Here is a 24,469-nt window from a genome sequence, read left to right as displayed (position 1 = left end):
AATTTGCACAGAAAAGGCATAATCACTTCTTCATTCCTTCCTTTGACTGCCAATTTTCAGAGTGAGGGACTGGTGCTTTATGTATATCCTATTACTAAGTTGTTTTTGTTGTTGTCTGCTGCTGCTGCTAAGTCACTTCAGTCGTGTCCGACTCTGTGCGACCCCATAGACGGCAGCTCACCAGGCTCCCCCGTCCCTGGGATTCTCCAGGCAAGAACACTGGAGTGGGTTGCCATTTCCTTCTCCAGTACATGAAAGTGAAAAGTGGAAGTGAAGTTGCTCAGTCAAGTCTGACTCTTAGTGACCCCAAGGACTGCAGGCCACCAGGCTCTTCCATCCATGGGATTTTCCAGGCAAGAGTACTGGAGTGGGGTGCCATTGCCTTCTCCATGTTGTTGTCTATAAGTTGGTAGAGAATCCACCTGCAATGCGGGAGACCTGGGTTTGATCCCTGGGTTGGGAAGATCCCCTGGAGAAGGAAAAGGCTACCCACTCCAGTATTCTGGCCTAGAGAATTCCATGGACTGTGTAGTCCATGGGGTCACAAAGAGTCGGACACGATTGAGCAACTTTCACTTTTCACTTTCATATTATTTTTATAGGTCCATCTGCCTTTACTGAAGTTAAAAAAAAAAAAAAAAAGAACCACCACCCTATAACTAACCCTTCTGCTTGAGTACAGAGACCTGGATTTGTAATTTACAAGGACACAAATTAAGTCTGAGCACAAATCCCTGTCATCTCGTAGCTGTCTTCTGACGGGAAGGCCAGACACGGTTTCCCTCATATGCTTTGGTATATGACTCTCCTCTTTAGGTCTGATAAAGTCTTCCCCAAGGCCGGCCGAACACTCCTTGCAGACAGTGACTGTCTGCATTTACTGATCCCTTGGGAAAACGAGAACAATCATTAAAATCTCCCCTCTTCTGCTAATTGTGGCTCAGATGACTTAGTGTCAAATTGCCCCTGTGGATTTCCACCATCGTGGTATTTACTAAACACATCAGAAGGTGCCTCTAGTCTGGAAGCCATCAGCAGAACTACACCACTTCAGACTGAATAGCTGAGGCTATCAAGTCAAAATCACATTATTGGGCTTTGTCTATGATCCGTCAGGAAGCCATACCCATCCCATAAAGCCTTCAGGTGCCATCTGGCATGGCCACACCCAGCTCTAGGCTGCAAAGGTGGTGCTTTAACACGCTGGGCAAGCTTCCACTGGGGAACAAACTGCATGTGGGTGAATTCTGCACATGTATTAGCAACAGCTCCTTCCCGTTTTCTCACTAATAAGGGCAAAAACACTTAGGCCCTTCATAGGTCTTCCTTAATGACGGCTGACAAGTCTCTGAGACTGACAGAAATCCAGGAACTTTCTTTTCTGCTCTCTAGGAGCAGAGATATTTTCTGCCCATTATCGCCTTGTTTTACTGATAGGCATCTGTCAGTTAGACGTTAAAACAGAGTAATAATGGGAAGATAATGGCTTTGTCCACACACTTCAAGAAGGAAGCACTCATGAAAAATGTGTATTTGGGGAAACCTAGAAACTCATGTGCCCATCTGCATTTCTGTTAAGTTGGAAATTGAGTGGAGGATAACAAAGCAGTGAGAAGAGGAATAACAGAGAGAAGGGATCAGAAGAAATTCCTAAATGGCTCTGCAGACACCAGCAGGGACTCTGCCCAGGAGAGGGACTGGTCAGGAAATGCATCCCAAAGAGGATGAGCAGGATGAAAGCAGGTTTTGGGGTTTTTTTTTTCTGGCCTCACTGGAACTCTCCGAGAGCTGCTGAACCAGGGAACGGGCAGTAAACATCTTCCATGGCTCTGTAAATGGAGGATGTTCACACATTCTGAAATAGCATAAATACTGCCTTTTGAAACGGAGGTGAAAAGGGAACGGCACCCTTTAAATAAACTAATAAAAGCAACTCAATTCCTACTGAGAATCTTTCCAGTAAATAGTTCTCTGTCAGAAAGTAATACCATTACTCAGTTATCTGAATCTCCAACCATATGTTCAGGTCCTGACTTCTTGGCTAATGCAAATAAAAGCATATCCTACACACACGTATCCTACACACACGCCCTGTGTAATACCGTCTTTTTTTCAATCCACTGAAACTTTAATTTATTCAATTAATGATTGTAATAGAATGCCATGTTCATGCTAACAGTTCACTGTAAAATCCTACCATCCTGGATTGAGCCATGGACCTAGAGCCTACGCAAGTATAATTCCTTCCATAAAGTTCTAAGATGGGCACGGGGAGGAGGAAAACAGGGGCCACTGTGTCCAGTGGCGGCAGTCAACTTGACTAGGAGAGACGCCAGAAATTACTAGCCTCACCAGGGAAGTAGTGTTACAATTTTCTTTTTTAAAAGCAAAGTCAAGGAAGGTTATTTTCTGCAATGATTCAACATGTGAGCCACAGAACTGGACACCTTTGGTTTGAATCCCAGGGTTTCCAATCTATCAGTTCTGTCTTCCCAAATAGTGGAAGTAAAATTGTGCCCATCTTATATTTGAGGATTCAGTGCAATGATGTATGTAAAGTGCCTAACACAGAGCTTGGCACAGAGCAAACACTGCTACCTGCAATACTGTGCTAGGGCCACAGCAACTTCAACTGTCTCTAGGGTAATCTATGTTATTCGATATTTCTGCTCAAGCCAACATTTATCAGCATGTGTGTGTTTAGCCGCCCAGTCATGTCTGACTCTGCAATGCTATGGACTGTAGCCCACCAGGCCACTCTGTTCATGGGATTTCCCAGACAAGAATTCTGGAGTGGGTTGCCATTTCCTTCTCCAATTTATCACAATACTGATACTAATATGGGAAGCAGTGCAGTACTGAGAGGCAAAATGGAGAAGCAGAAAAAAACATGAGCTTAGGAATCAAGCACCTGGCTTTGAATACTGGCTCCTGCCACCAGTTACCAGGGTTCAACCTTGGATACGATGCTTCTCTTCAGGTCGAGTTGCCCGTCTTTGAAAAGGCAGAGGGTGGCTGACTTTCCTACAGAGTCACTGTACGGTCAGCCCACGGGGTATGTACAATGCCTTACCCAATGAAAGCCCACTCAGTAGTATCTCCCAGAATTATTAGAATAATATATAAGGCTCTGGAGAGGGACAGAGGTGGGCCTGATGAATCCTGCACTTGATGCTGTGATACTGGAATGGATGTGCCAGAACTTGCCAGGGGAACTTCAGGGTGGGGCTGAACACACATCCCAGGCACATCAGAGGTCTAAAGAAATTGTTACTGGAAAGTGAAGTGTGCAGAGCCTATTATCTGAAAACACTGCATCAATATAACACAGAATATAAAACTGTCTCCCTTCACATGGCGGGCACGTATGAGGCTTTGGGGAGCCAGGTGGGCCACTATAACTCTTGGAACTTTCCCTTTATCCTCCCTGGCTTTACTAAAAAGCCAGGTACCATTTTGGCCCTAAAGTGATATAGCCAGTCTGAAGTATTCAGCATGGGTACAGAGAAATGAATGGTCCCATTCTTTTCTGAGGAAGATGTGTCTTTGCACTTTCCTAACAAAAGGGAGAATCAAATTGGGTTTGTAATTCCACTTCCATCTGTTGATGTCAACATTCCCAGAACTGGGCACGGTCTTTATCTTGTTTACACAGTATTCAGCACAAGGCCCGCTCAGATGTTTACTAGGTACATCAGGAAGAAAGAGATGTTCTTTTAATAAAACAGGGATATGTGGATGGAGAAATTTACGGCTTTTTGGATTTTTAGGTCATAAGGATCTGCACACTTGAAAGAAGTTAGAATATACTGCCTCATGGTTTTTATTAAGTTCTACTTTCCAGGTGACATAAAATATGTGTGTCTGCTAGGGGAGAAATTGCAACGAAAGCTAATCCATGATAACAGTGTGTACAGATGCAAAATGAGGCATGTTGATTTCTCCAGCTTGGTCTGTTCATAAATTGGACTCATTCCTTAGATTTACAAATGATGATCACTATGGTAAATTCAATAACAAAATTTTCTGCTCTAAACATGGCATTCTCCTCAGCAACTTTTTAGAGCCCTTAAGTGGTTTTGATGTACATGAAGGTAAAAGCTGGAGGAATTAAAAACTACACAAATAATGAAGATGAGTTCCTAGGTGAATTACCCATTACTGTGGAGGCTTTTGGATATTTTCATTATAAAGAGTAAAAAGGCCATTTAAAGATACTTGTGTATCTACAAATGATTGTAAAGTCATTCTGTTTATTTCTTTCCAACTCCCATAAGCCTCTTTTATTAGTTCCAAGGAATAAAGCTCCAATCTGCTTCAGTAAACTGCATTATTTTTTAAACTACAAAACATACGCGGTTTCTTTACATGAGCAATCTTCTTTAATAGCAATGCGGTCATTGGGAAGACTGAATTAAAAGGTATGTTTCATAGATCTTCCCACTGCCTTCTAACCTCTGTCTCTACTTTCCTTTTTAAAAAAAATATTATTAAAACCCACTTCTTTTTTCATAAGTATCTGGCATATAATATTTGCTGACTCATTCAATGAATAAGTGAATTCACTATCTTGATATCGAATTCTGGATCCAGATACCTCTTATTTCTAAATCAAGGCTGATACCTCTTATTTAGAAATACAATACCCTCTATCTCATTTAGCCTCCGAGCAGTCTAGCATTCCCCTCTATTACTTGACAGTTACCTATATTTTAATTCTTTTTCTTGAATTTCAGATAATCCTTATCTTCATAACCAAAATTGAAATCTACAGGCTGTTTAGAAAAAGTAAACTGCAGACCATGAATTTGAACTCTTAACCTGGAAATGACTTGCAAGCATCTCTAAAACGAGTTTCTAATCCCCTTCCCCAGTTGCCCCAGGCATGTAGTATGAAGTTGGCATGGAGGATACTGTTGTGAAATAAGTATCCTTAAAGAATGAATGTAGTGAAGAAAGGAATGAATGAGTAAATAAAGGTCCATAATACTTAGAGGTAAAGCAATCTCTATTTCCCCATCAATTCAGGACGCTTTGAAAGTGCAGAAAAGGGGGATCTCAGGTCAACGATCCCATCCTGTCTATGTAGGCTTGATTTGCTGTGTGAGGCAGACGCATGGTGCAAGCTGCATGTTTTTGGCATCCTGATTTGGAACTCGAGGGTACATTTTCCCAGTGGGGATAAAATGGCTAGTTAGAGTTGAATGGTACCCTTACTTCTGCATTCAGAAACACTATTACGTGATTGGGCTCTTAAGAGCTGGTGTTGGAAACCATCAAGTTAAGGGAGCCCTGCCCATTCTGTTTCTGAATGATGTGAAGTAGCAAAATCACCAGAAAACGCTACTGTCCTAAAGAAAAAAAAAGTATTGCTATTTTATAAGTCCCCTGAGGTGTGATGGTTAATTTTATGTGTCAACTTTACTGGGCCACAGGATGTCCAGACATTTGGTCAAATATTATTCTAGGTATTTCTCTGAAGGTATTTTGGGATGAGTTTAACATTTAAATCGATAGACAAGCAGATTGTCTTTTCTAATCTGGGTGGGCCTCATCCAGTAGTAGAAGATCTGGATAAAACTAAGGGTTTACTTTCCCATAAATAAGAGGGAATTCTACCTACCTACCTCTTTTTGAGCTGGATATCGGTTTTTTCCCTGCCTTCAGCCTTGAAATAAAACACTGGCTCTCCTTAGGTTTCAAACCTGCCAGCCTTTGGAAGCAAACTTATACCATCAACTCTCCTGGGTGTCTAGCTTGCCAACTCACCCTGTAGATCTTGATATTTGTCAGCGTCTATAATTATGTCAGACAGTTCCTTAAAATAAATCTCTAGCTCCCTCCTATCCTATTGGTTTTATTTCTCTGGAGATACTGACTAATATAGCAGGAAGCACCAAGGAACTGATAACCTAAAAATACACCTATGTGTGTAGGTACGTGTGTCTACATATAAATATCAGTCAGTTCAGTCGCTCAGTTGTGTCTGACTGTGACCCCAAGGACTGCAGCACACCAGGCTTCCGTGTCCTTCCCCAACTCCCAGAGCTTACTCAAACTCATGTCCATTGACTGGGTGATGCCATCCAACCATCTCATCCTCTATCATCCCCTTCTCCTTCTGCCTTCAATCTTTCCCAGCATCAGGGTCTTTTTCAATGAGTCAATTTTTTGCATCAGGTGGCCAAAGTATTGGAGTTTCAGCTTCAACATCAGTCCTTCCAATGAATATTCAGGACTTATTTCCTTTAGGATTGACAGATTTGATCTCCTCGCAGTCCAAGGGACTCTCAAGAGTCTTCTCCAACACCACAGTTCAAAAGCATCAATTCTTCAGCGCTCAGCCTTCTTTATGGTCCAACTCTCACATCCATACATGACTACTGAAAAAACCATAGCTTTGACTATATAGACCTTTATGGCTTTAAAATCCATGAAGCAAAATCTAAGCAAATTTCCGTCCATCTTGTTGATGCTCAGGCTACTGTAAAAAAGTAACCCATGATCCCAGTCACACATTGAGAGAGTGGATAACAGGGATATGATAGGCAGAGAAGACACAAGTTCTTCTCAGCATGTGATGAGCCCTCACACACGCTGAAAAGCAATTTGGAAATGTGTTTCAATGGTCTTACAATGCTTGTGGCTTTCCTTTTAGGAATCTATTTTTAAGACATAATGTTTGAACCTCTTCTTAGGGAATCTATTTTAGTGACATAATCAGAAATGCAAACAAGGACTTAGGCACAACCTGCAGTGCTCTTTTATACAGCGCAGGACTCCTTTTAGTAAGGCAAGACGACTGTCCCATGGCTGTGCTGTTGTGCTTAGTCGCTTCAGTCATGTCCAACTCTTTGCAACCCCACGGACTATGGCCCACCAGGCTCCTCTGTCCATAGGATTCTCTAGGCAAGAATACTGGAGTGGGTTGCCATGCCCTCTTCCAGGGGATCTTCCCAACTCAGGGATCGAAACCAGGTCTCCCACATTGCAGGCAGATTCTTTACCATTTAAGCCACCAGGGAAGCCCAAGAATACTGGAGTGGGTAGCCTATCCCTTCTCTAGGGGAGTTTCCTGACTCAGTAATCCAACTGGGGTCTCCTGCATCTCAGGCAGATTCTTTACCAGCTGAGCTACCAGGGAAGCCCGTCCCACAGCTGGGGAAAGGTTAAACAAATAGAGCACATCCAAAGAGGAACTGTTGGTGGAACCAGCAATATTACTGTCATAATTGTGTAATGGCACTGAAAATACAATATAAGGCTATAGTGGGGTGGGGGGAGGGGAGTGGACTATACAAGTATTTGTACCTATGATTTCAACCACCAAAGACAGAAAGAAGGTATATCAAAATGTGAACAGTGATTTTTTTCTGGGTAATAAATGATTCTTATTTTTAATGTTTATGCTTTTTGTATTTTTAAAAAATAAAAAATACTTTTATTGTATTTAGGAAAAAAGGACGAGTGAATAACATTTTAGAACCTTCAAGAGGGGAAGCATATTAAACCACCTCCTGAGAAAGTAAACAATAAACATAATAACCAAACCAGCCAAACCCAAACTCAAAGAAACCCCAAAACCCCCCAAAACCACATACCTTCATCATAAATAATCCAAAAAGCTGCCAGAAAGATTTCCTTTATTCCATAGGTGCAGACGTGACATTACAGATCTCCAGGGAAGAAAGTTAGATAACCCCTGTCCAGAGCAGCCTGCCCTAGGAAATAGCTAGTTTAGTGCGAAGGCCCCTGGGTCGGACCTCAGAGGCCCCAGGCTCTTTGTTGCTGCCTGGCTGGGATCACCAGCGTGTCGTTTACTCTCTCTCAGTTTTGGTTCTTTCATCAGGAATACATGAGAACTAAATCCATTTCTATGAGCTACCCTGGGGTTTGTCAGAATAAAATGAAGTAGTAAATTCACAAATACTCCCAAGTACAAAGCCCTGCGGTGTGACATCATCGCTGGTCCCCACCACGAGTTTCGTGACTGAATCTTCTGACGGCCCCTCCTACTTCCCTGGTGCCAGTCACAGATGTCAACAGTGGAGAGACAAAATGACCCAGACAGGATGTTCTCTCTCTACTTTCCCTCATACACAAATATAACGTGCCCTAAATGAACATTTGGTTGGCTTTTTTCTTTTTTAACCAGAAAACATGCCAATTTAGATTAAAACCCCATATACTTAATGTGAGTCATATCCTTGCTAGAGAAGACAAATGTATAAACAGAAGCTGTAATAACCAGCCAAGCTTTTCTAACACATCATTTATCATTCCTGTTTGGAACTGATATAATTGCCTGGCCATCAATTGTATATTTAAGCCACATGGCCTTATGAGAATTGGTGAGCATTTTCACCTGTTTCTTACATGAGGAAACCAAAGCAGAGGAATTTCATGATTTTCTCTGCACCCTCCAGTTAGTGGAAGAATCTGATAACTCCATCTCTGACTCCCTATGCCTTGTTACCCCTATTGTTATTTAACATGGATCAAATGCATATATGATGCAAGGTACCCAATGGCTCAGCCGTAAAGAATCCGCCTGCAATACAGGAGGCAGAAGAGATGCAGGTTTGATTCCTGGGTCAGAAAGATCCCCTGGCGAAGGGAATGGCAACCCACTCCAGTATTCTTGACTGGAAAATTCCATGAACAGAGGAGCCTGGTGGGGCTATAGTCCACGGGGTCACAAAGAATTGGACATGACTGAGCATGCCTGCATATTCCGCACCCTTAGTCATTCCGGCTCGGGTGAGAGTGGGTGAGAAGGAAGAGTAGGAAAAAGGAAATTAAAAAGTGAAAACTCTTTTCCCCAAAGTTAAAGTTAACAAAGTAGGTGATTTCTCCAGTTATGACAAGCATATTCCACAGAAGAATTCCTGAGTATCCTAATAACACTGAGTATGGTTGATGCTTCAAGGGAAAGTACATGCTCTTTTGATTAGGCTCAAATTTGGAAACTGGAAGAATTCTTGGTATTTTAAATGGTTGGGCAAGGCAGTGTGTAATGGTTGCAAGATTTCATGATTAAATCTTATGATAGACAGTTGTAGTGCCTATCACATTGATGTACACCTCAGGTTTTTTCAAAACACATTTTACTTAGAGGTGAGTAGAACATAATTCTCAGCTCTGTTGATCTGATTCTATATAACTTTTTTAAATGAGTAGGGCACAAAAGTAGAAAATAAATTAAAAAAACCTTGAAGTTGAATCATTTTCCTTAGTATTCCCAAAGGCTCACACTGTGGATGAAATTTCTCTTCTTATCTGTGAATCATCACACATTTTTATAAGCATCACAATTCATCTACTTCCCATCTTGTGCAATGATTTAATTTTCCCCATAGCACTTCAGAACTGTGGGCTACAAAGTTCTGTGAGCTGTCCTACTGAATTACAGAAAATTAGAATCTGGTTTGAGGGAAATAACATCACATGTGCATTACAATGAAGAAAATGTAATATTTCCTCAGTTTCACAGAAGCCAAAATAAATAATTTTCCTCCTTTCTTACATACAACAAGAAAAGTCCACACTGATCTCCTTTGCTATTAAAATCAGGTATTTGGGGAGTGAAGTGAAGTGAAGTTGCTCAGTCGTGTCCGACTCTTTGCAACCCCATGAACTGTAGCCTACCAGGCTCTTCGGTCCATGGAATTTTCCAGGCAGGAATACTGGAGTGGGTTGCCATTTCCTTCTCCAGGGGATCTTCCCAACCCAGGGATCGAATTCTGGTCTCCCACATCGTAGGCAGACGCTTTACCATCTGAGCCACCGGAGTAGGGGCTGGAAATCAGACTGTTCTTTCACTGACTGAAAGTGAATGCGGTGGATATGGTAATCACTAAAGTTGCAAATGGCTCTTTGTCTTAGAAAAGCTTATAAAGATTGCCAGAGGTTTCCCCCTTTTTGGATACTGTGTGATAATAGTGCATGTACAAATTCCTGTTAGCATCCAGCTCTTTTACAAACATAACCTTATGTTAGGGTTGATTTTAACAACTTAAACACTATTACTTATTCATTGACAACTCCATTCTCTTGCCTATACTTCCCTTGTATGAATAGGTTGGATCAACATCTCATCCATATAATCCTTCCCTTTGTGCCCTTTCCTGAGAGGAAAGCTTTCCTAGTGGTATAAACTGTTTGGCCAGGGCAGGCAAAAAAAGGTCTCAGCAGTGGTTGGGATGGGAGATCACTTCCTAATACTTCCCTGGCTGCCACCCATTTCTTCATTTCCCTCTTATCCCCAACCTCTTCCAATATCATCCGTGCTAGGCATTCAGCCTTCACTATGATTCCTTTCTGAACATGGTACAGTATTAGTAAAATAGAGAACTGTAATTGGAAGGACTGGAAGAAATTCCTGATAGTGCTTTGAGAATAACTGTTGTAATTATAAAATATAGTTATAATTTTAACAGCCAGAGATTCTTCTGGAGTAACAGTACCTAAGCTCCAAATTTGAGACTTTAAATAAATCCAAAAGCAGCTGATTCTTGTTATTTGAGGTAGTTAGTTTTATAAATTGTTGAGAACACTAATTAGGGAATAGCAGACCTTTGCTCCTAGTGGAAATACAGGGTCAGTTTCCTGTGAGCCTTTGGTCACATTTTTATCAATGGATCAATACATAACCTTGTTTTATGTGTGTTTTTGTTTCAAGATATATTATTTAATATATATTGTTGATTCATTAACATTGAACTCAGTACCAACAATACTATAACTCATGCCTGAATGAGATTTACCTAACTTATATTTTCTCCATAAGGCACATCACAGCATTCTTGTGCTCAGGGACACACAGGCAGCATTTCAGCATTCTGCTTGGGCCATTTTAAAAAGCAGAGGAACAACAAGAACCACAGGAGTATATTGTAAAGAAGATACAATATGAGAGCTGAAACAAGAAGGCAGAGCTGAGCACTGCCTGTTTGACCTTGACTTGCAATATATTAATATAAGAGGGTGATTCAAATTTTTTACCTCTCTGTGCATGCCTGCCTATTGCAGAGAAAATGCTACATTTACTGATTTTAGGGTTACAAGTAAATTTCAACAAGTAGGTGTAAATTCTCAAATATGGAATCCATCAATAATAAGAATCAAATGTAGAAATTCTGCCTCTCATCCAAAAGCAAATCGTGCTTTGTTTATCTCTTTTTCTCCTAAGCACTGATAGTCTCAATTAAAGTGATCTCTCATGCTGAACACCAAAAAATATCTTTATGCTAGGGGGCTGTTAAAACTGTAGTGCAACTGTGTATTATTTATATGCTTGCTTGTTTTTGTTTTATTTTTTTAAGTAGATGAATGTTAGAAGATTTGATTTTGAAAAACTAATGAACATTACTGTGAGTGGTAGAAAGTATAAAACTACCAGCTCACAAAATTTCCTCCAGTTCCCTGCTACAATAAAAGATAGTGTTGAATCTGAGTTCTGATTTGAAAAGATACAGCAGTCAACTTTTGTAATTCAAGTAAAACTACCAGTACTGCATTATAACTTGTTCTGGTTCAGAAATGGTAGCCTCAGAATTTTGTAGAAGAATCATGACCAATTCCTAAATGTTCTAGAAAGGGAGAGATTCTGAACTGAACATATCAAAATGAGGCCTTTGTCTTCTTAAGCCTTTTGTCCTGAGCTGCATTACAGGAACTTTCTAACACTCCAGGCAAGATGAGAAGTTCAAACCTACTTTTTAAAAAGTTGTTATCTTCTCTAAACTGTGGAGAAAATTTTTGACATTATCTACTGTAATAGGTAGGAAAAACAAATACAAAAAAACCCCCAACCAACCAACCAGCCAAAAAACAAACCAGGTGGGAAAATTCACACTTGTTAGAAACAGTTTTCAGAATTGTGCTTGGGTTTTCAGAACTTAAGCCAAAGCATGTTTATGTGTGGTAAGTGTCCCATGGAGTAGAATCTGAATAAGGCAGGACTGACTTGTGTCTCTGTCTAGGACAGCACTGAAATAAGATTCTCACTGTTTGCATTTGGGCCCTGACCCCAGGAAAGCATTCATTCGTTCGTTAGTTGGATCACTGGAGGAACCACATGGAATTGTCTCAGGGTCCTTCTGTTGGTAGTTCGGCCAGCCGTCACCCTGACCACTCCACTGCTATTGCTTTACCCCAGATAGATCCCCAGGCACTCCACTCGTGGAAGAAGTTCAGGATGGAAAGGCAAGTTAAGTGCTGTGAGGTGTGAGCACACAATGAGGGTATCATAAAACAACAAACAGACCATCCCAGTTAGTCTTCTAAACAGCCCTGTGCAGTACCAGTTATTATTGCTAGTTTGTAGAATCCCGGGGCTGTCTGAAATTCAATGTTGCAGGCTTCCTGCCTCGTGCTTGTTAATGAAAATGAACTTCATAGGTATCTCTAAAAGCAAGCCTTCTTGAGCATTTTGAGCTATTTAATCGCATTTGGCTTAAAAAGAGACAGCATTACAGTAGTTTCCACCATTCCCTATGTTTAAGAAGCACTGAAAATCTTGAAAGCCTCAGTATGAACATCATAGTATTTGCTGATGAAACCTTACCTTTTTAAGGGATCTACTAGTTATCTTGGGCTTCCCAGGTGGTGCTAGTGGTAAAGAACCCACCGGCCAATGCAGGAGACAGACTCAGGTTCAATCCCTGGGTGGAGGAGATCCCGTGGCGAAGGGAATGGCAACCCACTCCAGTATTCTTGCCTGGAAAATTCCATGGACAGAGGAGCCTGGTGGGCTACAGTCCATAAGACATGACTGGAGCAACTTAGCATGCATGTACTAGTTATCCTAGGCCAAGAGTCAGCAAAGGGACAAAGTGTAAATATTTTAAGCTTTGCAGACCATTCAGACTTGTCACAACTACTTGACCCTGCCATTGTAACATTAAAATAGTCATAGACAATACTAAATGAATAAGCATGGCTATGAAAAAACTTTAAAGAAAATGTTACTGATAGACACTGAGCTTTGAGTTTCATGTGATATTCACATATCATAAAATAGTAGTCTTTTAGTTTTGTTAAAAATCATTTAAGAATGTCAACACATACTCTTGGTTCAAAAACTCAAACGCAGTCCCTGTCTAACTGCTTAGGAGTTTAGTATCTAAAGTGATGACTGTGAGCACAGACAAACAAACAAAACACAGCGAAGTATACACCAGACATAGTAAGAAAATAGGAGAGGGTCATTTGTATTAGATGGAGTTTAATGTTTCTGTATGTTTTACTCAAGGTGGTGCTTTGCAAAGCGTGTCCTAAGCCTTGTAAAGCCACTCGTGAATTGACATGGAGAAGGGAAATCATTAGAGCTCTCTACGAGACAAGTCCAAGTGGTCACTGGATTTCATTCTAACTCTGACTGCCTCAGATCAGTATTTTGACATGTTTTGAAACTTCCTCAGAAACACAGTAAAACATTCCTGAGCTTGAAGGCTGGGTGGCATTGCAGCCCTACGAACAGCACTGCACTACTGGCAAGGCTTTCTTCTCCTATAAGTTACATCAATAGAAGGTGCTTAATCACCTCAGGGTCATCAAAAATACAGCCTGATAAAGAGAAGGTAACAAAAGATACAAAAACAATACTGAGTGTTCACTCTATGAGAAGCAGCGCTTTATTTATTTAGCATGCATTATCTCATATAACCCTCATCTCAATTCTTGGAGGGAGGCACTATTTCTTTAAAAAATTGTTAGTGGTGGGAAATGATGGCATAAAAATATTACAGATTCATGTGTCACATGTGCTGGCCCCAGTGTGCATACACACACACACACATATGCACACATGCATACACACAGAGCATTCGTCATTCCCAGACAGTCTTTGCCCTTCCCTGCACCATTACCTGCCTCACTCCAGTCCATGCATGTGTCTGGCTATCTGCTTTCGTGCTGTGAGCAGGTATGTTCATGTGGGAGGTCACCTAAATAATAAAGGAATGTGGGGCTGGAACTCAGGACCTTTGTTCTAGTTTCAGGTGTGAACTGTGTGACCCCCTACATAGATCACTCTACCTCCAAGAGACACAGTTTCTTCATCTCTTGAGTAACACCTAACCTAACATTTCTGTGAATATGACCAAATGACATGAAGCACGTGGAAGCATTCTATAAACTACAAAGAAGGGGTGATTGTTGCTGGTTATCTTCAGCACACACAGCCTTTATCCTTTCATCTCTCATTCTTTCTTTACTTGTTGGGACTATCTTAGTATTTCTCAGAATATCAGTCCCTTTTCCTGGCAGTCTTTTCCTCTTCTTTTCATCCACTGAGGAGATACACAAGGGTCAGCAAAACAAAGAGGATCTCTACCCTCCCCCCCGGGTCAGAGAAGACAAGACAGATGTCCAGTGTTGTATTGGAGCCGGCTTCTTTCCAACAGTTCTCACCAATTTCTTTCCAACTCCATATTCAGTGAAGCCATGCTGGTAGCTTGAAATTGGCGACGGTGGAGGTATTTACACTACGGAAACTGGCAAATGCTACAAATTTCTCCTTCCTTCCCCACTCCCCAGAAGCTTGTTGTTGAACTTTCAGTAGCACACCACTGGATACAGAAGCAAAATAATAAAATAGCACAGGTGCTGGGGTGGAGAAAGTACAGAGTGACCTGGGAGCCTAAAGGAGGCACTGGTTACTGTGAACAGGGCAGTGAGCATCCAGAGAAGGTGTCCTGGAGGAAATGAGGTTTATGTAAATAATGAGACCTAAATAATGATGGAGGCTAGGCAGGCAAAGGGGAGAGAATTCCAGAAGGAACAACTTGTGTAAAGACCCAGCATGTTAGAGCAGCTGAAGAAATGTCCTTAAGGCTACAGTGCAAGGGAGAAGAATGAAGCTGGAGAGGGTAAGAGGTTCAACTTGATCCCGAGGGCAACCAGTGGGCTTTGGGGCAGGGTCAAGGTTAGGAGTGTGGTGTTCAGTCACAGCCATACCATTTAAATTCTGGCTCCACCAGCTGGGGATCCTCAGGCAAGCATCTAAGCTCAGCTGAGCCTCATCTGTGAGTGATTACAGCGCTCAGACCTCCCGCAGTTGGAGCTCTGCAGGTCAGGTGCTCAGCACAAGGCCTGGCTCCTCGCAGTTGCTGGGCAGGCATCCCAGCACAGACCAGCTCACAGAAGAGCAAATGCACACCTTCTCTAGGATGGGCACTGTGTATGCAGCTCTTTCCACCCCAAAACACTGCTCGTCTAGGACAGTGTTTCTCATAGTGTGGGTGGTGACCCACTAGTGAGTTGTGAAATGAATTTAGTGAGTCTTAGGCGAGAAAAAGAGAATTAAATGGAGCTAGGAAAAAATAAAGCACTGAAGCCCACCATACGTTGCAAGGTAAGTTTTATTTTTGAGTGTGTGTATACTGGGTTGCCATGTTAAAATTTATTCCTGAGGACTACAGTTAGAAAGTGAGAAAGTTTTCCACAGGAAACTTGCCGTGAGCTTTCTGGGTTAGTGTAGGCAGGATGAGAAAAAATAGGGCCAGCCCAGCTTTCTCCTACTTCAGGAGCTGGGATTGTCCGAGTTTAGGGGTTTATTCCCTTGAGTTTCCAAGGCTTTTTAACTTCCAGTAAAAACTGATGCACTGTGGTCCTGGATGGGACCCTAGCTCTAGGCTGTCTGCTGTCTAGTAGCCCCTGAAAGTGACCACAAGCCAAAGGCCGGGGAGGGAGTGTTTCTTCTAAGCAGAAGTGGCTGTGTGAATTGGGGGAAAAGGGTACTAAGGGCCTCCGGCTGCCCTGCGGTCACTAAACTCAGCCCTAAAGGAGGCAAACTCACTACCACCACCCAGTCAGGTTGCTGCCCAAAGGCTTGGTGCAGAAAGGAACTGAGAGGTGAAACAGACATTTGGTTTGGAAAGATAATTTTCTATGTGAATAGACTTTAGAATAATTTATTTTCATCCTATGTCAAAACATATGCAGTTTGCCCTTTGGAGCTGCAAGAACTGCTTGGCATTTCTTTTTGCTCTGCAATTTAAAAAAATGGAAAGTAATGGCAGATGCCTGGTCAGGGTTTGGGAGAAAAAACGAGTGCTGCGTCACACAATGATTTAGTTTCCTGAGTGTCCACAGGGCTCATTCCCCAGGCATGTGCAATCGGCATTAGATTAGCTGCCGGCGTTTATCGACAAAGGAATTAATCTTCACCAATGATGTTTTTTAAAGCCCATTCTTTTCAGTTGCCACAGCACATCAGGGCGTCTTCACTTTGCCTTTTCCTTCTTTCCCTTCTGACAAAAGTGGCTAAAAATAACCTCTTAAACCCTGATTCCACCGAGGAAGGTGAGGGAGCAGACGAACAGAAGAACATCTTTCCCTGCGTGCAAGCTGTCACGTGCCCAGTTCAGACAGTCACTGAAACCGTAGCTATTAGGAAACCACCTCTCGGGTGGGGGTGTGGGGGAGCACGAGCAATAGGACGGCAGACACCCTAAATGTGACAACCGTGTATGCGGTCACAGAAGACATTTTCAGCAGTGTCTGCAGGTACCTACTTCTTGGCTTAACTGCATTTTCCTGCAAGGCTTTTCGCTCACCAAAATCATCTTTTGGTGGAGGGAGAAAGCAATATATACATCCAATAGCAACAAAATAATGCCAGGCCAGGAACTGCCCACTTGCATTCCCCAAACATCACCAACAGCCCCTTGTAGCCCCATTCTAGGCGGCCCCCGCAAGGCATTGTGAGCTCTCTTCAGTGGGACTGCCCAGTTTCTCACCCAGGCTGTTAATACTTGAGCATCCACTCTGTGCACCAGACCAGGGCTTGTGCAGAAATACACAAAGACATAGAGAAAATGTTGCGCCGGATCATCCCCATGCTCCTTGGAAAAACAATACATGGAGTGAAAGAATGCATGAGACAGTTGAAAACAGTCCCTAATTGTGGTATTGGAGTTTCTCTGTTATGTGGCGTTTTGCATCATGACCTTGGAGCCAGGTCCAATGCGGGTTATTTCTCAAGTGCTCATGGATTTCCTCATGTGACATGGGCCAGCAGCCCGGAATTTGGTGACACATATGGATGAAAGACTCCAGTGTGTAGAGGAGACACTGAGAAAACAGAGAAATAATAAAGGTGGATGGATCCTCCCTAAGTCATGATCTTCAGTATCTGCACCTGGTGGAAGCAGGCTGAGGAAGCCGTCACAGTGAGGCCAGGCTTCTTGACTTGGCACCATCTGTTGTGCGTGTTTCATGTGTGTGCCTTTGTTGGTGTGCAGCTGGGGAGGTGGGAGGCAGACATAACCGGGAATGTGGGCATGTAAAGGGCAGAAAGGCTTTTTCCCACCATGAAGGAAAATCTTACTTAGTAATCAACAAGGCTTATGATATCACCATAATGGAATTCTTTCTTTTGAAGTGAATTTTAGCTTTTCTAAAGGCAAATCCCAGTGGAGGAAATACCTTAATAGACAAGGCTTAAGAGGCAAACACAGGTATTTGTGCGTGCATGCTAAATTGCTTCAGTTGTGTCCGATTCTTTGCAACCCCATGGACTGTAGCCCACCTGGAAAGGCCCATGAAACTTTCCAGGCAAGAATACCGGAGTGGGTTGCCATGCCCTCCTCCATGGGATCTTCCCAACCCAGGGAACAAACTCGCATCTCTTATGTCTCCTGCATTGGCAGGCAGTTTCTTTACCTCTAGCGCCACTTGGGAAGCTCAAATACAGGTATAAATACACAAAAATCCATATTGCAACTCCTTCATGTATGTATGTTAAAACAAGGCACTAACCAGCTAGTAAATGATACAGTGTCTCAAATTAATCCTCCCTAAAGAATTTAATTTTTCTGTGAAACTGAACTATATATTTTAAGAGAGTGAATTTGATCATATATGAATTATATCTCGATTTTATAAGAGCTTTCTCCCCAGCTATCTGCCTGGCTTACTCTTTTACCTCCCTCAAGGCTTTTCTCCAGTGTCGTTTGCTCAATGAAAACTTCAGTCACCTTACCACCCTCCTAGCTCTCCTGATCCCTCTTATCCTGCTATATCTTTTAATCCGTATATTGGATTAAGAGCAATAGTACGTTTCAGCTTCCAACATAATATACACTTCACTTACTCTGTTATTGTCATTTCCCCACAGTGAAATGTAAACTCCATAAATTCATAAATTGGGGGATTTTTGTGTGCTTGTTCACTTGTGTAGTACAAGTGTCTAGAATAGTGTCTCATTCATCAATAAACATCGAGTGAATGAATAAATTAATACTAAGCAGATTTGCAGAAGACCATGGAATCATATGGAATAATATCCAATTATTAAGTGAAAAAAGATTATTAAACAATATATATTTTGTGTGTGTATATCTGTACATACATATACACACACTATATCTATATACATATATAGATATAGTATGGGAATCTATCCATCTATCTACCTATATAGTATAGAAGGGGCTTCCCCAGTGGCTCAGCAGTAAAGAATACACCTGCAATGGAGGAGACTCAGGAGAAGAAGTTCTGATTCCTGGGTTAGGAAGATCCCCTGGAGGAGGAAATCGCAACCCACTCCAGTATTCTTGCCTGAAGAATCCCATGGACGGAGGAGCCTGGCGGGCTGCAGTCCATGAGGTCACAATAGAGTCAGCTACGACTGAGCACAGCACACACATACAGAAAGAGATTCAGGACCCCCAAATCGGTAAGAAATAGAAAATGCATCACACTCAAAAAATACATCGGGAAGATGAAATATATAAAAGTACATAAAAATCCCAGGGTGTTGAGATTATAATTATTAATTCACCTCTTAAAAATGTATTCTTATTTTCTAAACTCAGAGGACTTGGGCACATTTGGGACATATGTTTCATTTCCTACTGTCTATGTGATTCTGAGCAAGTTATTGAACCCTTACTGACTCAGGTTCCTTATCTGATGCTTGCGGGCTTAGTCACTCAGTCGAGTCTGGCTCCCTGTGACCCTTTGGACCGTAGCCTGCCAGGGAGTGAGTTGCCGTTTCCTTCTCTAAGGGATCTTCCTATTCCAGGGATCAAACCCTGGGTTGATGTCTCCTGCACTGTAAGGCTCATTCTTTACCTGCTGGGCCATTGAGGAAGCCCTTTCCATATCTATAATTGGGAATAATAACGGTACTAACCTCATTAGAATCGTCTGAAGATTAAATAATACACATAAAGCACTCGGCACAGTGTTTGGCATACAATAGGCATTCAGTAAAATGTTAGCTATTATGTTTAATGGAATTCAAAATGTTGTACTACTTGTGGAAGTTTCTTCACAATAATATTTTGAGTCATACTTTGACTTCCTCTGAATGAACAATGAACTTGAGTATAGAGTTTCACCTTTGTTATTATTGTATACTATATCTCTAGTCCATCCGTTTCTCTGCTGACTGGGTTCCTGGGGCTCACTCTTTTCCCTGATAGTTTTGGGTAACATTCGATGCATCTGGATAAGAACAGTGGAACAGATGTACCACTAACAGCATTGTCTGTAAAGCAGTGACCTTAGATGTTTCCATTAGAGTTCTTTGGACATTTTGGTACATTGTTCAGTGTTTGCTCCAGGGTTTTTGAGTTTTGGCCAAACTGTAATCTAGGCTTTTTTACTCTATAAGAAGACTGCCGAAATTCTAACACAAAGAAAACGTTGACAGCAAGCTCTTGCCCTTTCCTCCGGCTCGACTATTTTATGGAGTGGTGTTGGAGGAATCAGCGAGGCAGAGAGGCCTTACAATTTTTTATCTCCTTTTAAAAATTTATGATAAAAGTAATGAACTTTCATGGTTATACAAATTCACTCACTAAAGGAGGATATTGATAACACCTCCAGATTATATTGGTATATAATCTGCTAGGATTACTGGTTTCAGTTATTCTTGCAGTACTTATACTTCCTCCTCTCTTGATTTACCAAATTTTAGCAGCCTCAATTAGCTTTCTGTTTTTAAGAAATTAGAAATTTAGCTTACTACCTTTTCCTTCCCTTCCTCCTTTCCCCTAATTTTGCTCTATTTTTTACTTCTAAAGTTCTTTGCTAGCTTTAGAACTTTAAATAACATGCCTAAACATTTATTTCTTACTCCATCAATTTAAACCAGTATCTCTTAATTGTGTACCTCGAGGAAACTGGCACCATTGCACTTACTTCCATTGCACTTCTCTTCTTCCGTCACCTAAATTCTCTCAGCCATAGCATACATTTTGCATTTTAGGATTTATAATTTAAATTGTTGGTGGTCTTAATTGGCTTCCACAAATTCTCTACAAATAAACTGTAGAAAACAAAAACTAAGAAAAAAGCATTTCAGTATTATAGTTCTATAGATATCACTCACTTTAGCTCCTGAGAAAAGGCAATACTGGGTTGCTTAATCCATATTGCTTGAAAGAGAATCCTCCAAGCCTCAAGGTCAAAACTTAAAAAAATTGTATTCTACCGGTTGCTCAAAATCAAATCACATTTTCATTTGTTTCATAGTTGGACTATATTTCTTGTGAAGCTTTTTGTTTTTCCTGAGCTGCTTCTATTTTTGTTTTATTTCTATTCTATTGACAGTAGCAGCTTATTTTTTGCCTTAATACTAATTTCATATGGCTGGTTAATCAAATCAGTACAGAAAATTCACATTCTTCTTGAAGATTTCCTGTTGCTTTCTGACTTTTATGCTGTAATTCAGACATAGTGTTATCTAAACATGCCACAACTTTGGGTTTCTTTTCATTGTACTTTTTCAGAGTGAGGTCAATATTTTTTCAAATGATGTGCTTTTTTCTCTCCTTCAAGTTCCCTGCTTCTTCTCCTAGAAAATGTTCTCAAACAAGTATTTCCCTGGAGAGCTTTATTCCTGAATCTTCCAAAAGAATCTTTATTTTGCCTTTCCATTGACTAATAGCTTAATGATATAGTCAATATCATTGAACTATACCTAGGTTCAATATCATTTTTCCTCAGAACTGTGAATTCATTCTTCTAAAGTGTTGCTGATTGGAAATAAAATGCCACTCTGGTTCTCATTTCTTTGTAAGTAACTCCTCTTCCTCCTCTGAATGCTATTAGCATATTCTCTTTACCTTTTGCGTTTCCAATTTCACAAGGATTTACGATTTAAATCTGAAGGCCCTTGCTTCTTCTCAGCTCTAGGAACTGTTTTATTATCTCTTTAAATACCTGTTACCTCCTCACTTTTGTCTTTGTTTTCTCTTTCTCTTTCTCTCATTAATCAGATGTTAGACTTCGAGGACTGAGTGTCCGTGCCCATTATATTTTCTCTTGTATATTCTATCTCCTTGTCTTTTTGGTCTAAAGCCTAGGAGATTTACTTGATTTTATTTTAAACTCAGTAAATGAATTGATTTCATACACTGTATTTTGAATATCCACTGTTTCATATTCCTTACTCCCATTTATATAGTTATCTCTTCTTGTTTTATGAATTAAAAGTATTCTCTATTTAAAGAGTTTTGTAAGCAGAAAAAATAAACATGTATTTCCAAGTCAGATTTTTTAAAAAGTTTACTTTGTCATTTGTGCTTCAGATGAATTTTTATTAGAAGAAATAAGACCACAGAGGTAAGCTGAAGTCTCCTCTGTTTCCCAACCCCTACTCTCAAATTTCTTCTTCTGCTTTTCTCTTTGCTATCATCCTTCCCTTCTTTTCCAGTGGCAACCACCATTAACATTTTTTGTTTTTTTCTAAACTGTGTTTTACTATATGTAGGTATCTATGTCATAGTGTTTCCTGTGTGTTAAATTTGTACAATATACAAGTTCAAAAATCATTTCGTTCACCCAACACTGTTTCTGGAATCTACTGATATTGGTACATATGGACCTAGTTTATTCATTTTTAATGCTGTAAGTGTCCTCCATAGTCATTCATTCAACAAATATTTATGCACATCAACAGTGCTCCTGGTATTGTTCTGATGGCTAGGGACATAGCAACAAAGAAAACAAAATATGAACATAGCATGATTTATCTTCACTCCATTAACAGACATTAGATTTTGCTATGACAAATGAATGTCCTATTACAGGGCTTCTATTGCAAGTGCTTCTCTAGGGAATAATTTTAGGGGTAAAACTGCTGCTTAATAGACCACATTTCCAACTTTAGCAGGTACTGTCAACTTGCTGTCCAAAAATGTGTACCAGATTGCATGCCTAGCAAGCCGAGAAAATGCTCCATTCCATTCATCCTGCCCAACATTTGGACAGTCATACTTCATAATTTTTTGTCATTCTCATGGATCAGGAATGGTGCCTATTTTAGTAAGCATTTCTCCTAATTGTTAGTAAGGCTCAGCATCTCATCTTATATTTATTTGTCCTTTAAACCTCCTTTGTTTACTTCCTGAAAGTATCTTTGCTACTCATTTTTGTAGTCAGTTGTTTGTCTTTTTAATACTGATTTGAAAGGATTCTCTGGGCTTCCCTGTTGGCTGAAATGATAAAATGTCTGCCTGCAATGCAGGAGACCCAGGTTTGATCTCTGGGTTGGGAAGATCCCCTGGAGAAGGGAATGGCTACCCACTCCAGTATTCTTACCTGGAGAATCCCAGGGACAGAGAATCCTGGCAGGCTATAGTTTATGGGGTCCCAAAGAGTTGGACGTGACTAAGCGACTAACATGTTCACCTTTTTAGGCTTCCCTGGTAGCTCAGATGGTAAAGAATCGGCCCGCAACGCGGGAGACTTGGGTTCGATCCCTGGGTTGGGGAGATCCCGTGGAGAAGGGAATGGCTACCCACTCCAGTATTCTTGCCTGGAGAATCCCATGGACAGAGGAGCCTGGCAGGCTATATAGTCCACTGGGTCACAAAGAGTCGGACATGACTGAGTGACTTTTACTTACTTACTCACTCATCAAGGATTCTCCACCTATATAGTCTGGAAACCAATATACTTTCTGTTTTATGTGTTAACATTATATATTTCCAGTCCAGGGTTTATTATGTCTTAAGTTTATTTGTAGTGGCTCTTGCATAATACAGTTTTACTTCTTAATGTAATCTTTCCTTTATGAACTGTCCTTTCTGTGTATTGACTGGGAAATAATCTATCCCCCATAGTCACCAAAATAGTCTTTTGTGTTTCCTTCTAAAACATTTAAGGGTTTATTTTACACACTCAAGCCCTTAATCCATCTAAAATTATCCATCTGTATGGGGTGATGCCTCTGCTTTTCTTTCTTCATAATGAGAGCTAAATATTAATTTATCAAATAATCCTTTTCCCACTTATTTTTAATGCTTTAATTTACCCTTATAGATTTGGGGAGTTGTTTCTGGGGTTTCTATGTTATTACAATGAATAGATCTGAGATTTTAGTCAGATTCCCTCTCCAAACAGATTCTCTCTTCTGGTCTCTAAATTTCCCATCTGTCTCCCAGTATCAATGCTTCTCCTGTCTTCACTTAAACTGACAATATTTTTAAACCCACCTCTCTGTTTACAGATGAGAAAACAAAGAAGCAGAGATCTCATACTTCCTGTTTAGGTTCACACTGCACGACAGAAGCTTAGAGTAGGATCTCAGCCTGCATTCCAATCCTCTTTCCACTTAGGCTACCTCTCCTATGAATTTCATTTTCTGTCAAGGTTTTACTTCCACTGGTAGTGAATGAAATTGCCCATTTCCCGGAATCTTTGCCAAGACTGGGTTTTCATTGTTTCAAAACATCTCTTCAAATTGGCAGATTAGGGATAGTATTTCATTATTAATTTCTTGACATAAATAAGTAAATACACAAATATCAAGTAAATAAATACTCCTTAAAAACTTCTTGGCCCATAGTATTCTGTCTTTAACTTATAAGAGATCCTGTCATTTATCTTTTAATCTTGTTTATAGTCTATTTGACTTGGAGGTTTTTAGAATTTAAACCTATCAGTTATTTTCTCTGTGGTTTTCTCTATTACTCCTCTATGTAGAAGGGTCTTCTCATTCCAAGTGCAAATAATAATTCTTAGATTTTCTATGACTTTTATGACTTCATAAACTCTTCAATCCGTTTATAATTTATTTTAGTGTATGGTATGATGTCAAAAGCTAATTTTCATTTCCTATGAATTATCAGTTGGTTCAATCCTATTTATTGATAACTTCTTCATTTATGTATCACTTTTATCTAGAGTAAGTTCTTACACCTACTAGAAGCTCTTCCTATGTTCTGTCTCAGTAGTTGGTCCGTTCTTGTAAAATACCATGTTTTAAAGTTCTTATAGCTTTACAATTCATTTTAATAACTAGTACAGGAAGATCTCCAACATTCTTGTCCCCCAGACTTTACTGATCATTTCTGTTTATTCTTGCCGTTTTTTTTAGCCACCATTTTAAAGATGCAATTTAATCTTCCCATTTAGCAACATAGCATTTATGCAAAATTTCCTTTTATTTCTCCCCATAAAGTATTTTAATTTCCAAGATATCATTTATTACTATTTATTATTTTAT

At 40.5% G+C, this 24,469-nt stretch overlaps 1 protein-coding gene across 2 annotated transcripts in view; it reads right to left on the bottom strand.

The window, feature by feature from the left end:
- MARCHF3 (membrane associated ring-CH-type finger 3) overlaps nt 1–24,469 on the bottom strand; it is a 155,396-nt gene that overhangs the window by 54,875 nt on the left and 76,052 nt on the right. The window contains exon 2 of one of the 2 annotated variants that reach the window (XM_052642695.1): nt 12,569–12,721. The exons of the other annotated variant lie outside the window; for it this stretch is intronic. The gene's annotated coding sequence lies outside the window, so the exon portion shown is untranslated. The remainder of the gene's footprint in view (nt 1–12,568; nt 12,722–24,469) is intronic. 2 annotated transcript variants of the gene reach the window in all.

Source organism: Budorcas taxicolor, chromosome 7 (genome assembly GCF_023091745.1).
Source record: "Budorcas taxicolor isolate Tak-1 chromosome 7, Takin1.1, whole genome shotgun sequence".
Taxonomy (NCBI): domain Eukaryota; kingdom Metazoa; phylum Chordata; class Mammalia; order Artiodactyla; family Bovidae; genus Budorcas; species Budorcas taxicolor.
This window is presented reverse-complemented; position numbering and strand designations above follow the sequence as displayed.